Here is a 15,012-nt window from a genome sequence, read left to right on the forward strand (position 1 = left end):
ACACATTATTATTCAAGTCATGTAAACATGACAATATATTGTTTACCAATGAAAACGTATTTCTATTCCCTATCATTGACTCTAGAGTAAACTGATGAAGAATTGAATTATGAAGTTAAATAATTAAGCCCTAATTTGATATTAATTATTTTAAGTAGGTATATTATAATACATAATAATCTTAAAGGCCTTTAAGAAATTAAAATATTTTGTATTAGTTGTTATTTTTTAAATATATACCTAATAATATTCAGGTATAATAAATAAAGCTGTTAACATATATCATGACTTTATTATAACATATAGGTACAGATTTATTTATCATTTTGCCATTGATATCAAATACAAATTATGTTAGGTGCGTTATTAAATACGGAAAAGGAACATTTTCATAACATTTGTAGGATGATTATTATTGTTAAGATAACACATACAAATAAAGTATATAGGTAATTAATCAAACTGTATCAAGCAAAATAATATAATATTCAGCAATAAAATCTAAAACTAAATAAACAAAACTGTCATAATAGGCGGTTTAGTGAAAACGTTAAGTTTAAAGAGACAATAGTATCGATGGTCTATTTTATATTTAAATAAAAACAAACAACAAAAAAAATATAATACATAATTGTAAATTTATACTATGCAAATTTTACGCGTAGAATAATTTGAACATTTGCCAACACGAGTATGGGAAAAAGATATACATTAAATTTGAGATAATATTCTTGTTTGTATTAGTGTAAAACAAATTTGTTGAACACATTATTATTTTGTCAGGTCGGGTTTGGTGGTAATCTAAATGAAGAGAACCGCAGTCCGCAGATAAAAATGTTATCATATTTATAGCTCTATTCAGGGATGGGTGGTCGAAATCCATTGGACTGAAGTATTATAAACGCACATTAATCAGTGATCACTAAACTAGTGGCAGTTTTCGTATTTCGTAATCTGGAAATTTAATTTGTTTTCATAAATCATTTCGTATAACAGACACTGATAATAATATTTCGAGTAAACTAATAATATTCATTCAAAGTTCATTAGATAAAAACATTAATAAATCATAGGTTTAAATTGCTGACAACACTCATTATATTATAACAGTGTCCCCATGTATAGTTAAAAATAATTCTTATCTATTAAACCCCTGAAGAGAAAATAAATTAAAAGTTTTAATTGTTTACCATATCATAATTCTTGGTTAATTTATTATAATCGTATTGAAAAATTAAACCTAAAGAAATACCGATATAAATTAATGTTGTAATTTACAAAATAATCAAAATCATAATAATACAAATAATATGTATTGCATAATATAGGAAAAAATTGTAAAAAAATTGTATAGTTATTTGATATAATGATTTAATTATCAGAACGATACCAATAAAAAAAAATCATAAACAATTGTCCCACGCGTTCGATTCTTATTGATGAAGAATAATTAATTTTCATCCTTATTAAAACTTTCTATATATGTATATAATTAATATATTATGTAATATAAGTTATTACCTATAGCTGGATCTATTATAGGATAAATTGTAAATCTAATACAGTATAATTTATGAATATTCTTTTATTTCCTTGTTCTACAGTAGTGAAATACAACAATTGTTTGGAATAGAGTAGATTCCAAGAACAATGTGAAATATAAAAGAAAAAACCAAGAGTTCATTAGAGTAATATACCAAACAAATTTAATATAAAATATAACAAATAACATTATTTCAAATCAAACACACGTTTTGGTTTGTTAAAACAATGTCTTTGTGTAATAAATATCATTAGGTCGTCAGTTATACAAGGCGTGTATGGTGGTGTTGTAGTAACCTTTACGTCTTGTAAGTATTATAAAAATTGTTTTTCATGAAAACGTTAAACTTGGAATATTGTCTTCTAAAAAATTCTACAATCCGAATTCGGCCTTTTCTTTTAATGTAACCTTGTTCTATGTTTATAGCACCTACTATATCAAATAAACTATTAAATCTATTTGTGAGGACATAATTCATCAATTAATGTACAATAGGAAAGGGCATGTTTGGGATTTGTTATTAATTTATTTAATAATTCACCTTCAAATAAATTGCATTTTTTTTTAAAAACATCACGGCAGCATGATAATCAAATTCTGAGATAATAATAAACGAATGATTCGTAACGATTAAAGTAGGTATATAACAATATAATGATTAGTGTGATTATGTTAGAATAAATTAATATAAATATAAGTAATACCTTAATACCCGCTAATATCTATATTGTGTTGTAAATTTTCAGATCTATTTAAGCTTTAGGTTTATATTGTTTGCATATACCGATACCATTATATACGTGGAAACGATTTGCATAAAACTCGATTTTAAAGATTGGGTTTCCGGGGAAGAAATTTTGTGGTGACGTACGCTAATAGGATTTCTGTCAAACAGACACAACGCGCATCGAATATTATACAGTAGCAATATTTAAGTACACATTATTATCATTACATTACATCACGTCATCATAATATTATAATATAGTACCTACGAGTCGATTTTGTATCTGTTAATATCTACGGAACACAAAAATTGATTACGTTTCCGTATAATCTATAATAATAATATGTAAGTTCTGCAAGTATTCAAGTGTAACTGGTAATTTATTATTTATACTCGTCATCATGCGTTCGACGGCTGGTGGTCTACGGGGTGATATTTTCCATCTGACTGGGCCGTCGAACTGCATAATATGTGACACATGCAGGTATGTGAGGTTTTTCACTTAGGGCGGTGATGAAAAAAAAATGTACAGAGCCCGAGACAGAATTAATACAAACGATAACACCTCTTCGACCGCAACTGTTTGCATGTATATATATATTATTAAGTATATTGTATACCATTATAATATATAAATATATATTACAGGTACACAATACAATATATTACAATGTTCTCGGCAAATGCACATAAAAGAGTGTAAAGCGTTGGGCTCGTACACGATTGGTCGTACTCGCGGGAACTCGGTGTACCGTTAAACGCGCGGTCGCAGCGGTGTCCTCCGATAGGCCCTTCGACCGTTCGGTTTTATATTGGCAGGTTACAGGTAGGTAGGTACCTGTGCGATGTTATCACAAACGCGCGCGCGCGTGTGTGTGTGTGCGCTTGTGTTATATTGTTTTCGTAATACAGTCACGTCTTTCGGATAATGACGAAACAATAATACGAAAAAAATACGTAAAAAGATAATAAAAATAATAACAAGAAAAAAACCAAGAAGATAAACAATAATAAACGATTTAAAAAATCCCGCGTAGACATGAAATAATATAAAATAAATCAAGGGAGGGAATACGAATGCGCGTATATATAATTTGTGGCGAAATGCATTCCGCACAGTGTTGCCATTTTCCCTTAGTGCGCCGCCCCTCCTGACCACTAGCCCGCTTCCCCCGTAGTGCATTACCCCTCTACAACAGTGGGATGAAAAAAAAATGTAATAGTCGCATTTCTAAAGCCGAAGTGGAGAATTGGGCGCGCGCCTACTGCAACAATATTTATATCACGATAAAAAGTAGCAATAATAACATACAGAAGTTCCTCTGTTGCCCCACGTGCGCAATATAATATTATACATAAAACTAAAAACATATACACTCAAAGATAACAATATAGTCACAAACCATAATAATAATAATGAATAATGATGTTATGCGAGCCGCCCGGTGGATGAGCTCGTACGGGCGGCAAAAGGGGTTAGATTAAGAAGAGTCAACGACCCCAAGCGACTTACGTTTATTATTATACACGCGCGGTTAATCCATATATCCGGTGCAGCGCGTGATGTGCCGAGAGCAGATCCGAACGAAGTGCGAACCGATTTCACACGACGAACAACGATGACGAACAGTTGCACACGCGTAAGCACAGACGATACTGAGCGACGACGTTGTATCGGCGGCGGTGGACGGAACAATATTCGCTTTACGGAAAAATAGCGTTTCGAGCGAGAGTGAGAGAGTGAGAGGGGGTAAGGGAGAAATACAAAGATAAACGGAAAATCTAAAATAGTAGAAAAAAAAATGCCGAGCCGATTTTCTCGAGTTTTTCTTCCACTGTACTGAACGCACGCGCAGTGGGGTTGCGGTCAGGTGGCGGCCATGACTGCTGCTGCTTGCTGCTGTCGTCGTCGTCGTCGTCGGCGGCGGCGACGGGTTCTCGGCGGGTACGACGAGTACAACTGCGCGCTGCGTTCGACGAGCAGAGTGGAGTGGAGCGCGCGCCGCCACGTTGAGAGCGTTTAGCCCCCGCGCGCCGGAACCACCACAGCCCGCTTCTAACCAATATAATACGTACATACATATAATATTTACGCGCCGATCGTGTGCGCGTGTGAGTGTCTATATGCGCCAGCTATGGGCTTGGCACCACGGAGGGGGGCGCGGCTCGGGGGGGAAGGGTGCGGCGGCGGCGTCCCCCACCCCGTGCAGCGCCGCCCGGAGCGTTGACGAGGGGAACGTCTGCTTTGTGAGCGCCCGAGCTCTCCGCGGGGCCCGCGAACGAGTTAACAACGTCAAATGACTCCGATGGCGAAATGGGCACACGTGTTACCCTCGCGCGCACAACTCGCTATATAGCTCGCTCGTACGCACGTACACGAACGCGCGCCGACGAACGGACAGCCCGCCGCCCGCCCGCGACTGCAATTGCCGCCCGAGTGTAGGCACATTAACGGAACGATTTCATACATATAATATATATATTATACGTGTGCGTGTTACGAAAGAGAGGAGGTCGAACCAAACCTAACCATCATCGCATATTGTACACGTAGGGAAAATCGTCATCATCATACCATATACATAATAATATATTACGATAATCATTTTAACGTCAGATGTACGCATTAAATCATCATCAATAACATGCACCCTTTATTTTTCGGTTGACATTATGAAAATCTAGGACATTCCTAGACTAATATGATATTATTATTATTATGTTGTCAGTACTATATTATTTTACGAGTATGTCCCACGAAGGTTTTCTAAACGAAACGCGCACTGCAGTTATGTTGGTCGTCTTCAAATTGTTGCCCCTCCCCTTAATCCACTGTTTTTCCGTTATATTGTGGTCGCAGTTTAAACGTATGTCGTAAAATCCTAGACAATTCCATTCTACCGATTTCAAAGATACAATGCCAGCAGTTATATACTTTTATGTATGTATACGCAAGTATGTTATACCTATATGTAGTACATGGTACAAAATAATCATAACAATATTACTATTATTATATTTTTACAATTCGTTATTGTTATAAAGTATTATGAAATAGAATGTATATTTAATTCACAGCGGACGATCGACGCATTATCTCGCAAACATCACGGAAAATACATTTTCGCCGAGATCCAAGAATAGATTACAACTTCCTTAACACACCCTAACCCGACACATATATTATTCTCCTTCACACAGTATTTAGCTGATGAATTTAATTTTTATTAAAGTACCCACCTTTCGGTATAATTAAATACTTAGATAGTTAGATTCAAAATCGAAAATCATAATCAGAGTTTATTGGATAAGAATACCTGTAGGTAAGGTTAGGATATATTTCAGAAAACGTTATAAATTTTGTTAAATTATTTATGAGCCATGTGCCAATTTTAATATCTCTATTATACTGTAATATTTTGTAAAATTCTAATTCTAATTACATTTAAACGATTTAAATGGTCAAAGGATAAATAAATACTAAATAGCAGACCTATAATATTAATCTATTTTGTATTCACGCACACATGTATTACACATTTATATACACGTTGAAAACTAACACATTTCTTCCCCTTTAGTACTGTAAATATGATGGTAAGTATAAGCAGTTATATTTTACATACATCACACAGTAGGTGGTATAAAACATATGTATACTAACTTAATAAAATTTAAATGTATGAATATTTAATACCTATACATTTTTTTTTAAATATTTAATTCCTGTGTTGATTCTAGACCTAGTAAATAATAACCCTGTATAAATAGATTCAATATGCATCAGCATATAGTTAGAATTTCTTATATAGGTACAATGAAATCTAAAATTTATATAGATCATTCAATTAATAATTTAGTTAGTTCCATATTTAATATAGTTATTTTTTAATTAGTAATTTTATACCACATATTTTTTATTAATAAAATGTTATAAAAACTGGAAAAGTTGGTTTGAAAAGATTAATTTTAAGGTTCAAAATACATAACAATTATTAATTCGGCATTTCAGAAATTTTCAACTTTTAACCGTAGTTAAACGAATTGAAACCAAATAGTTAACTCTGAATAATAAAATTTGAATCACGAAAAAAATTTATACAATTTTATAATATTATTTAAAATTGCATAGTAATATAAAGTGATAATAAAATAATAAGTTTGAGAATACTTGCCTTAAAAGTTTAAACATCTTAATAAATAATTGAATACTTATTATATATTTTTGAACAATATCATCATAACTTAATAATATATATTTATATATTTATTATTTAATTTTAATACGATTATTTTTCAATTAAGGCTATACATTTTAGATATTTTAAAATAAACTTCATAAACGAAGCGCGTTATATAATAACTTTTTAATATTTAAAACGTAAAAATATACACTTAACATAAAAATTATAATCAAAACATTTTTAAGGATACAAGGTCGTACAAATATATTATATAGAAATGTTGAGGATGATTTCTTTCGTATCTTTCAAGTGTGTTAAAACAACTCAAGTAGTTGGAATAATTTTCTAAGTGGTTAATTTGTCGATTGTTTTAAGTCAAATGACATAATTATACAACAAAGCTTAAATATATAATATTATTTTATGAATAAACTGGGTATAACTGAATACATGGCAAGACACTGTAACGTTTTTTTGAAACGTATATAAAAAAAGAATAACAGATACTCCGAGCATAATTGAATGCAGAAGAAATCGAATAGACGCACGTATGCGAATACAAATACTGCAGTTTATGTATTTGTAAAGCAGAATTTCCCTCGGCAAAATCAATAGAATATGCCACGAACTGTGGTTGGCCGATCCCTATTTATTTTTTTGGGGTAGGAATGTTTTCATACGACATTTTCGCGGCATCCTTTGTAACACCCTTGCATCGACCCTAACCGACAAAATGGCCGAGCCCCGTTTTACCTGATCCACCAATGGATGTTCGTTAGGCATACCGTCTATTGCGCAAGAACCTTGCTAATAGAAATGTATGTATTTATGTATATCTTATTTAACTGAAATCATCAGTTTGTATATTTGTACGTACCTATACCTATACCTACATAATATGATTTGTTTAGCTACCACACACACATATTTATAAATGTACCTACCCATTGAACTAAACGTGTTTATTACATCATAAGTCAAATGATTTATTTCATAATTGTGGTTATTATATCCAAACATTTTTATCAATAATATTTTATCATTTTTATCGAATTATATAATATTGTTTTAATCAATTTTCATATACCAGCGATATACAAACGTTAAAATAACATCAATTATTTACCTATTGAAACATCGAGTCAATAATGATATAGACAACTACGTAAAATATTATTATCTAATAAAACTAATAGGAAAAACATTTAAGCCCCATTGATTTTATCACTTTAATCACTGGAATACAATTGACCTTAAGGTATAGTAACATTAAAAATTAGTTTTAATAGCAACAAATACCATATACAGTCATGTCTAATAAACGCAGTATTATTAAACTAATATTTAAAAATATATTAATTTTTATATTTATTAATTAATATTGGGAGTAATTAAATATAATACAAATGATAATTTAAAAAATATATACCTATCATAAATTATAACATATATATTTTGAATAAAGTAATCAACAATTATCATTCATCATGTTTTAAATAATTTATGTAATACAAATATATAATTTATACCATCATTATTACTCATAAGAAACATTATATTTTTCAAAACAAATATTTATGCTTAAAATGTTTAGTTAAATTTGTAATCATTGAAGGGTCATTTAAGTTACTGTGATATATATAGAACAATACTATATTATAGGTAAGTTAACTTCCTAGTACATCAAGTATTTCCATACATTTTAAGAAGTTACACGTTAATAAAATATAATTATACACTCTATACAATTTTTAGTACCTAATAGAGTTAGGAGGTAAGTTAATGGTTCATAACTATAGTTATAAAAAACTTAATTATAAATTAATATTAGATGTATTGTAATAAAATATATATATATATTTCTGATTTATCCGTATCCGTATGTAATAAAAATTATAACAGTGTCCTTTAACACATAATTTGTTACATATGTAATTTACAAGCAATTCATTATACATTTTGTATACATTTTTATAGTTTAAATATAAAACTTAAGAACTGTTGAAAGTTTCACTATTTAACCAGTTGCACTTCGGGATGAAATGTAGAACATACGTATTATACATTTTTCAATAAAAAACAAAACCAATTGAATGAAAATATAGTATAACAAAGCAACACAATACAACATTTACAATGTAAGTATAAAGATTGTAGAATAGATATAAAATAATAAATAATAAAATATGCAATACATAAATGTTGGAAGTACTGGGGTGGAGGTATCTTTAAGTATAAATGAAATAATAAATAACTGCATTATAGCAATATTTTTGTGACCGGATTTTTGAATTACAAAAAATGATCAAGATTTTATTAAAAACGAGTGGCTAGCTTATATTTATATTATCACCGTTTTTCTTGAAAATATCTGTAGTTTTATTTTATAATGTAGAAATCTACAGTAAAATGCTTTATATTATCAGTTTAATATTAGTAATATTAGTCTAATATTTTTAAAGCATTTAAATGACACACAGAGTATTTCTCTAGAGCTTAAAATAAAAATAATAGCCAATATAATATTTTCTCACGCCGCTTAAAGCCTTAGAAATTATAATATTTTATCATAATCATAATATAATGTATTTAGGTACACCAATACTTCACTAGTAAAAATAGATTAAAATCAATACAACTTAATACGGCAGAGAAATGTAGAGTTAAATGAAAGAATTAGCATACAATATCATATATAGTTTTTTTTTCAGGGGGAACCCGCAGAAACATAGACCATTGGGTGGGGGTTACTTTTGTATATTTTTGTTAGTAAGTTTTTGAGTTGGAAAGATTGTTACACGTATTTAAGTATGTGTGACAAGGATATGTTGCTAAAAACTGCAGCCGGTATGTTTTCCGCAGATTATAAGCGTAAAACCACGCCCCACCAAGCCACAATACCCATATAGTATATTCTTTACCTAAGTAGTTATTTTACATTTTGCATTTTAGTATCAAAAAGCGTGTAAGTCGTGGATGTCACTCTGCTGTACAGTAGGTTATAAGTGGGTTACTATAATGGATGGAATTAAATTTGAATCCATAATAATATTATATCATTGTATATACGAAAAACAATTCTGAGCGGAGAAGGTTTATCTGTCTAGAATATATTATAGATTATTAAAAATGTTCAAATCTTAGATTTAAAAAGTCGCTCAAATGTTTTGAAAATTTTACCATGTCTAGGTAAGGATAATATAAGTAAACAACCCAAATTTCAAGTTTTCAACCGAATTACAACAAAAAACTTCAAAATTAAAATGTCTATAATTAGCTAAAAAATGGATAAAATTTTCTGAACTTTAAACCGTAAGGAACAAAATCCAAAATACAAAAAAAAAGATCCTCTGTTATTTTTCATTTAAAGCAATATTTCTGGTAGAAAACGTCGTCCGTAATTATTTAATATTATAAAATCGTGAAATCGTACTTTTTTCTCCTTTAAAATCCAAAAATTATCTCTCTTATGTACCAGCTTAAGAATATTACCTTTCAAAAAAGATTCTACACTTGATACTATTGAGCAAGTTTAGAGGGAGAAAGTGTTTACAGAATAAAAAAGAATAAACATCATTGTAAAACCAATACATTCCTAGCTCCGCTCAGAATCTAAAAGTTACTGGGGTTTATAAGTTTATAACATTTAAAATAATTAATTAATTACAATTTGGACCATATATTTAAATCATATCATAATTATAATAATCTTATCCCACTAATAAAAATTAAGAGAGTAAATTAGTAGTCCAAAAATTTACAAAAAAAACGGTTTGAATATTCAACAAAAAAACATTACGTGACATAGGGAATTAAAGTAAAATAGTAAATTTTATAGCTATTATATAGCCTTTACACAAACATTTAATTGTTCGTAACAATGTTTGATATAAATGTAAAATACAATATAATATCATAAATGAAATATTTCATATATTGCTCTTTAATTATTAATATTATTATTAAATCAAGAAATCTACTGTGGTTAGCTCACTTTTTTTAAAATGGTTATCAAGTTGTTAGTTAAACGTCTTTATAATGTCTTAAATAGTAATTGAAACATTTTGTTTATTTTAATAACAACCACTAACATAAGTACCTCCTATATTATACTTTCTTAATTATGGTGAAAAATTTCAAATAAACAGTTAAAGTCATTATGAAAAGGAAATATTTTAATATATTCTAAGAAAAGGTTTAAAATAAATAAGCTATTTATTAATAATTATTTTTATACCAACAATGAGCTAATAATTGAGGTATTTAAACAGACCCAATCGTTTTTGAGATATGTTCATCAAGTACATGTATACCTTTGATAGATATATACTTCTGAATTTAATGACCTCATCAAATTTAAAACTTTATAATTTTCAGGAACATTTTAATTATTTAAATAAAATATCATTGTCAACAATCCGGGCCGCAATGCGATATTTTATTGTAATAGTATAAATTCTTTGAGATAAAAAAAAAAATCAAAGCTATATGCAGTATTATATAATAAATGAATGAATTTGTTTGCATTCAATATGTTTCATATAGACGTCTATAATATGAAACACTTACAGACAAATTATTCATTGTCATTATGGTCTACAATTGGTTTTAATATCTGAAAACCACGAGAATTATTAAAATGTCTATTAATTTACTTTATGAAAATCTCCAAAAAACATCAAAAGAAATTGTTTTAACTATAGGTTTAGCTGGTATATTCAAAGACACATAATACAATAACATTTAAAAACTTTTAATTTTACTTTTCAAGTAATAGTTTTAACGTGCTTCCACAGAATATATTTTTATATTAGAATTCTCAACTCAACAATTTGTAATCTGTCAGTCTTAGAGACTATGTAATATAAAAGGTACATTTTTTGAGGCTTATCAGTATAATACGTAGAACTACATTCCACATAACCTATGTATACAGTGAAATGGTAGTATGCGATTTTCGCGCGAAATGTTTTGTCGCAATACGGTTTGCCGAAATTATTCGAGGCATGTTCATACGTTTATCGAAAATAGGATTGTGCTACCTATACAACATTGTATTTTTATCAGCGTTAAGATGTGTTAGAAAATTAAGACTACCGGGTGAAAAATACACAACACCCAGAAACACACTCACACATCCGTAGGTACAAATGAGGCAATGTGTCATTTTCACAATAACGTCAACTGGGCGAGGCGTATAAAATAATATACACAGAAGAAACGTGATGAAAATCATAGTCGGGGTGATCATGAAGGCAAAGCGAAACACGACGTCCAAGGTCGTGCGCCGGTACGCAACGGATCACGATGATATTATTATTATCATTATTATTGTAATAATATGCGCCTGTCCCAGCGAAGGCGGCGCGTGGCTCATGTGTACGGGGAAAAACACAAAATGAAAACTTCGAGTACAGTTGACGGATTGCGCGCAGAAGCGGCGACGTTGTTTTCTTTGCTACATGGCCGTCGTCGTTACGTGGTGGGTGGGGTCTTACGTATTGCAACAGGGTGGAAAAAAATCCGCCTTGCAACACACGCCGAGATGAGCCGCACACAGTAAACCCACCGACTCGCCGAACCGCTGCGGCAACAGTGTGCAACTGTGCGCGCCGCGAGGCCAACAAGTGGGTGCATCGTAACGCGCGGACGACAGCGTTCACACACTCACACACGTTGCTCCGCTCTCGCTCCCACACGCACGCATATACCCCACCCCTCGTACCGAAGCCTATTCTCAACTTTCAAGCTCTTTGTCCTTCACGCGGTAGGTACAGACATTTGTACACATAATACAGTGCGCCTTTATACTGTAATAATATTATACATTTATCTTCTGTATGGTGTAGAATACTAACGTTTCGTTTTTTATTGCATTCAAAGTGCACCATGTGCTTCAGGTACGACCACGATTTCATCACGCGGAGAAAACGGGGAGAGAAAAATAAAACCACTTCTCGAAAGATTTTGTACTCATGGCATGTACAACAGACCGGCACACGATTATGCAAATACGAAAATACGTTCAAACCCTTTTTTATTATCTCTCCGCTCTTCTTCTTCTCTCACCGAAAATATCCTAAATAGTTTTGAGGTCACGCTGTGGTCGGACGCCGACTACTTACGACGACGAGGCGGACAGCGGACGGGTGTGGTGGCGCGGGGTGGGGCGGGTTATTACACGGGCTGCAACGGTGGTATCGGTGTGCGGACGAGTGGGTGGGCGGGCGGGAGCGAAGGAGACGGAACGACACCGAGCGAGAGAGCGCTGGTGGCGACACGTGGAACCGAGTTCGGCCTTCCCGTAGCGGACCGCGCGCGATGTACGCGCAACGCGTCCTTAACTCCGAACCCTTCACCCGCGCCGCACCATCGTCGGTACCCGATGCACAGCCAACAGCACGGCACCACCACTACCACCACCCCTGGCCGAGAGTGCGGGTGGGCGGCGGCGGCGGCGCGGGCGAGGCGCGCATTTACACACACACACATGCACAAACATACACTTGCACGTTCAACACACACGAAACTCACACGCGCGCACCCGTACGCACAGGGTGGGGGACGCGCTGGCAACAATGCGTAACAGATCGGCCAGCGTACGAATCAAGGTCACCACACCGCCCTATTCAGCTTTATATACAGGGTGTTTTCATCATGTCACAAACCGTTCAACAAGAACACGGTCCTCACTACACCTACCGATAATTATTAGTGGATATTCGTTTTTTCCATACACACCGATATGACCACGTTATTTATTTGTATAGTATCAATTATAATTATTTTTTATGCTATTCCCTACATCGTACTTATTATTATCAGTTCATATGTTCGTCAAGACTCAAATCTGCCATATTTACGAAACGATTGCATTGTATTTAATTCAACAATGATTTTTATGATAATATTATGTAATAGGGGTATACAGTCGACAATCAGATTTACATCATAAGGCATGTATCCAAAAGTAAGCTTTACGATTTGACGATTTAACATTTATGGAAAAAAAATAATGTCATGTAATTTAATATTATCACCTAAATCTCTAGTTACTGATATTTAATACTCAAGTTCATAATGAAGAATACGATTAAAATATTTTTTTAAAGAAACCACGATTAAATAAATTCGATGAGAGCAATTAAATTTAAATGAAAACATAAAATCATTCAATATTAGGTTGCACGTTTAAAAGGTCGAAAAAAATTATCGTTATAAAATATTTATATAGTTAAAAGCAAATACTTTTAGACTTAACTTAAGGGAAATACACATAATATTTAAAAAATAAAACATTCCATACATAGACCGTTTTTATAGGTTTATTCGCTAGATATAATAAGTATTTAATCACAAAAAATAGAAGTTTGTATAAATGATAACTCGGTACACAATTAAATATTGAATCACGCACGGTAAAAACCATCGTCATTAAAAAACTCTCAACACGTTGTATAGAATTTTATACAATAGTAGTTCAAAACGTACTATAATTCTAATGTATTTAATATTAAGCACAACATAGTGGTCGTCATAAAGCGTATTTTTAGTTTTTAAAACGACCCCTATCAAGTTTGTGGGGTTGAATAAACTCCAGTCTCCGGGTATTAATAAAACCACCCTCATATTTATTTTCATGCATTAGCAGCTCAATTAAGTATTTCTTAGACGCTTTAAGACTCTAGTACATACAGTACGTCTATCATCTCACCAATGTATAAACCTAATAAGCAACTATAATATATTTATAAATCAGTTGAGTAAATAATTAAAGAACTTAACCTAATTAAAATTATATAATAACAAATTTGAGTTTTTTATGCAATAAAACTTGTATAATACGAGTAAAATATGCACACCAAACACTATTATGCATCAAGACAAATTGAAATTATATACATTTAATATTAATATAATATAATGTTTATGTAAGATACAGTGTATTAATATAGATGACATTTAACGCAATGAAATGCGTTGGACGAAATTTTCCTTAATGTGAATCCGAAAACGAATGAAGAGCTTAGAATTTTCGTTTTAAAATATTTTAGAAACCGTACGCCTCCGTCATACGGATATGTGTGTTATGTGTTTAGTGGAATGAGGACGTTGACCCGGGCAGCGTAGCCGAAACGTGAGAGGTAATGATGGCTGTATTTTTGTTAGTTTATTTAATCAAATCTTCTCAATAATAGGATACAAGTATTCACGTATGTTATGCATAACAAATAAAAAATATCCACCCTTCTTAAGAAAAAAAAATAATAGCAATGACAAACAGTCGATGTTTTGTACCATACTGTATAATGAGTACTGCTAGTTTTCCACTGCTGTTTTTTCTCTCGCTTGTTCTCACGATGTGAAGGGGGCACACTAGCTATGTTTCAGTGCTACCACTAGCGTGGTTTGTGACTTTCGGGGTCGAAGACCCGGATTATGAGCACAAACACTGTGATATGACGGTTGAGTAATTTCAGTTGTGTGATAAATGTTTAGAGATAACTGTAAATCTGTATAAAACCACGGAATATTTATATTATTTTCATTATACTGTT

General features: G+C 31.9%; 1 protein-coding gene across 3 annotated transcripts in view; it reads right to left on the reverse strand.

Annotated features, from left to right (window-relative positions):
• Positions 1-15,012, reverse strand: part of ttk (zinc finger and BTB domain-containing protein ttk) — a 37,079-nt gene that overhangs the window by 13,219 nt on the left and 8,848 nt on the right. The window contains exon 1 of one of the 3 annotated variants that reach the window (XM_089224047.1): positions 3,784-4,223. The exons of the other annotated variants lie outside the window; for them this stretch is intronic. The gene's annotated coding sequence lies outside the window, so the exon portion shown is untranslated. Of the gene's footprint in view, positions 1-3,783; positions 4,224-15,012 lie in introns of those variants that run through there. 3 annotated transcript variants of the gene reach the window in all.

Source organism: Diuraphis noxia, unplaced genomic scaffold (genome assembly GCF_037042655.1).
Source record: "Diuraphis noxia isolate RWA-SAM2 unplaced genomic scaffold, SU_Dnox_SAM2 contig0003, whole genome shotgun sequence".
Lineage (NCBI taxonomy): Eukaryota > Metazoa > Arthropoda > Insecta > Hemiptera > Aphididae > Diuraphis > Diuraphis noxia.